The sequence below is a fragment of the Castor canadensis genome, chromosome 7, assembly GCF_047511655.1.
Source record: "Castor canadensis chromosome 7, mCasCan1.hap1v2, whole genome shotgun sequence".
NCBI classification, from domain to species: Eukaryota; Metazoa; Chordata; class Mammalia; order Rodentia; family Castoridae; genus Castor; species Castor canadensis.
Window position 1 is genome coordinate 133,087,801 of NC_133392.1, and position 4,235 is coordinate 133,092,035.

Here is a 4,235-nt window from a genome sequence, read left to right on the forward strand (position 1 = left end):
ATGAAGCTGAGGTGCAGATGGTTCACACCTATAATCCTAGCTACTCAGGAGGCCGGGATCAGGATTGTGGTTCGAAGCTAGCCTGGGCAAATAGTTTGCCAGACCCCATCTTAAAAAAAAACCCATCACAAAAAAGAGCTGGTGGAGTGGCTCAAGGTGAAGGCCCTGAATTCAAACCCCAGTCCGCAAAAAGAAAAAGAAAAAGAAAAGAAATCATTATGGATGGGCACAGGCTAGTCTACAAGACTGCTCATAATAGCATTATGTAAAATATAAAAATACGAATGTATTCTATAATACACAGGTTTCCTTAGGTAAATTATGATAGCTTTATAGTAAAAAAAATTACCATAAGGCCTGTAAAAAATATGTATGAGATACTGCCATGGTGAAATGTTGGAACATATCATGAAATGAATAAAGCAAGTATAATTATTTTTTTGTATTAATAACACACCGGATTGAGGATGTGACTCAGTGATGGAGCATTTGCTAGGCATGTACAAGGCCCTCGGCTCAATGCTCAGCACTGCTTTATATATATGTACACACACATATATATATATATATATTCAGAAGTGTGTCAGACAAAGATACATCAAGTTGGGCACCAGTGGCTCACGCCTGTAATCCTAGCTACTTTGGAGGCTGAGACCTGGAAGATTGCAGTTTGAGACCAGCCCAGGCAAATAGTTTGTGAGACCTCCATTTCCAAAATTACCACAGTAAAATGGACTACAGGTATGGCTCAAGTGGTACAGTGCCTGCTTTCCAAGTGTGAGACCCTGAGTTCAAAAGTCAGTCCTACCAAAATGAAATAAAGGAAAGAAAGAAAGATTTTACTCTTTCATATTTTCTTTTCCTTTTTTTTTTTTTAAGACAGAGTCTCCCTATGTAGCTCAGGGTGGTCTCACACTTGTGATTCTACTGCCTCCACCTACAGAGTGCTGAGATTACGGTGGCAAAACCATGCCTGGCTTCTTTTTCATATTTTCTACAAGTGAGGCCCTGAGTTCAATTTCCAGAACCCAATTAAAAACAGTTGCTTTACTTCCCAGCCTTTTAGCTAAGATCCAGTGTAGTATCTTTTCTTATCAGTTTAATATCTGATACATCCTCTATCTGAGGATAATATATTAAATGGATTTTTGGAGCAGGGAGATGGAATAGAGCTTGCTCCATCCATTTCACGCATCAAACACATATTGCAGTACCTACAGGGATGGTACACCAAAAACCAAACAAACAAACTTTTTATAATAAAAAGTTATACTACGGTAATGAGGAAAAATATGGGCTTTTTTTTGGTGCTTTGAATTGTGTGATAATATTATAACAATAGTAACAGTAACAATAGCTAATTTTTATTCAGTGTTTTCTGTAGGCCAGTGGTTGTACCTAGTGCTCTATATACACCTCATTTAGTACTTTTTTTTTAATCAATGAGAAGTATCCTGAAAGGTTAAGGTCACAGAGTCACCAGATAACTGAGAGAAACCTTGTTTGATACTTCTCTAGGAAACTTCCCCCTCCTCAAGGCCCTCCCTATTCTGCTTTCCTGGGTTCCGCTCATAGGGACCACCCCCTACTTACCAGCTCCTCTGACCTTCCAGGCACTTTGTCAGCTCCTTTGGGGACACGGCTTTCATTTGCCTTTAGAAATGGTCAAATTCACTGACGGTCACCCCTGTTAAAGCAGGGACTGCTCTGGGCAGGGTCTTGCCTGCTTCATCCCTGGCTCAGAGCCCAGCACAGAGCAGTTCACCATGGTGGTTGCTGAATTGAATTGTGGACCGAGTGCCTTGGGTGGCTAAAACCTGCTGATTGGATTTGCAGGAATATGAAGCCACTGTTGGGAGCACATGGCTACCTCCACTCATCCTAAGTTGAAATCATTAACTTCCGTCATAAGAATCAGTGATCTAGCTGGAAATCTGAGGATTAGGTGGTAGGCTCCCAATGCTGTGGTGTGCAGGGGTGGGGAGGGTCCATAGGCCAAGTGGACATTGTAACGGGAAGGAGACAGTGGCCAGGAGACTCAGAGCCCCTGATCAAGCGGCATGGACAACCCCTTGACTTGTATGGATTCAGACTCCCAAACAGCTTTCTCTGCCCCTTCACCCCATCACCATTGGTGCTTACTGTCACCCCCTATCCATCTCCCCCCTACTTTGCCTGCCTCCAACTTCAGACCCTGACTGCAGACTCCCTGTAACCCATATTGCTCTCAGCTTCCAGGCTCTGGTCTCACCTTGGGCACATCAGCTAATATGCACTGTCCTTATGTTAAGGTTCAGAGTCTTTATGGGGCTTGCAAGCTGTGTGGAAATTTACCTGCTGGGTAAAAGACAAGCTAGGCATGTGCTTGAAGCACCAGCAAATAATTGCATTAAAAATTTCGTTGATATTTAAAGCTTTGAAGTCATCATGGCAGAGTGTGATTTTGGTGACATCATACTATTTTGGGGGAGTTCAGTTCTAAATCCACACGGAGGCACCATAATCGCTAGATGCCAGGATCCTACCTAAGGTGCAGGGCCCTTGACAGCTCTTCCTGCATTGGCTTTTTGAGTGGACCCAGTTCTCCTGGGTCCACTGAGCAACAAACCTGCAGGTGCCAACCTGCCCCACCCCAGCTCCAGTGTTGTGTGACCTACCTGGGGGTAGTCCCTTACTTAACTTCCGTGTGCCTCAGTTTCCTCCTCTTAAAAAGAGGTGTATACCCCATATCAACTTGTTACATTACAGAACTGATAAAGAACACACTCGAAGTTGCCTGGCACCTGACAAGTGCTGTTGACTCCACTAAGAGGCTCCCTCGAATTTAGGGTCTTGACACAAGCTGTTCCCTCCGCTTGCGTACTTTCCTCCCACTGACCTTTCCTGTCGTTCAGGGCCAATGTCGCTGAGCCTTCGGAGCTCAGTGCAGGTGCCACTTCGCTTAGCACCTTGACCACCGGTGAGGCGATGCAGTGAGAGACGGCCGCTGGGGAGGGCAGGTGTGCAGAAAGGAGCTGAGCTAGTCCGTGGGTTTCCGGGAGGACCCTTGTCTTGCAAGCCGCTGGCGGCCGTGACAAGCGAGACGGTGGGCAAAGGTGGCCCCAGGTGCTCCGGAGGGCCTACGAGCTTCATGGCGCGACTGGAGGCAGGCGCGCGTCTCCACAGTGCCACCGAATCGGCAGCGGGGTGCGCAGGGCACAAGGCGGGGACTGGCGGGGACAGCAGACCCCGAGATGCCCGAGAGCACGCGGAAGCCAAGTGGCCAGGGGCGCCGGGGGAAGCCACTGAGCACGTGTCGGAGCAGATGTCCCCAGCAGCACCAGCAAGAGGACCGCAGGGAAGACGCACGGAGCTGGCGAGGAGCCGCGGTGGCCGGGCTGCTGCCGGCAGAGGAACGTGCCCTGCCCTCGGAGCATGGCTGGCCTCTCCAGACAGAACTGAGGACGTGAGCGGGGCCCCACGGAGACTCCCCGCACCGACGCGGGGCTAAGGACTCGGGATCCCCGCCAAGGGGCCCGCGGGAGCGCAGGTGCCTGCTTTCTTGGGACACACGAGACTATGAAGTCTCCGAGCCAAGCCCTGGACTGCGCCCCAGCGGGTAAGTGGAGGGCCCAGGGCAACCCTGAAGACCCCTCGCTTGCTCCCCACCCCCTACCCCCAGCCCCCATTCCACCGCCCCGCCCCCCATCGGTCCCCCCTCCCCACCAGAGGTCGCACCGCGAGTTTTGCCAGCTGCAGCACAGACTCCTCCCAGGGCCTCCTTGTTAGGGCACTGGCCCCGCCCCCTGCGTCCCCATTGGTCGGCCCAAGGAGGGGCGGGGCCGAAGGGCGGTAGCTGCGGTTCTAGGCGCCGACGGCTCACCGAGCTGAGGTAACTCGCGGATCTGTGCCGCGGGTTTCCCACGGAACTCTGCCGCCGCCTCTGCCAGCTCCGCAGTTGTTGGCCTCGTGGGACTGGCAGGCCCGGCGGCGACAGACGAATTAGCCGGGAGTCCCTAGTCCCTGAAGCAGCCTCTGCCCCTCAGCGGTGCCGGCTGCGGCCGCGCGTCGCCGAGGCGGGACAGGTGCTACGCGGCGGACGCTGTGGGGATCCCGCCGCGGCCGAAGGCGACGCTCGCCCCGTCCCGCCGGCCGCGCGCCCAGCCAGCCGCTCGCCGTCGGGGCGTCCCGCGGGCCGGGGCTCTGGGCCCGGCTGGGAGCGGATGCGCGCCCGCTGAGCCCCCGCCTGGCCCGCG

General features: G+C 52.5%; 1 non-coding gene across 1 annotated transcript; it reads left to right on the forward strand.

The window, feature by feature from the left end:
• Positions 1-1,046: 1,046 nt before the first annotated feature.
• LOC141425099 (U2 spliceosomal RNA) lies at positions 1,047-1,236 on the forward strand. Its single transcript, XR_012450204.1, has one exon. It is a non-coding gene; the product is annotated as a U2 spliceosomal RNA (small nuclear RNA).
• The last annotated feature ends 2,999 nt before the right edge of the window (positions 1,237-4,235 follow it).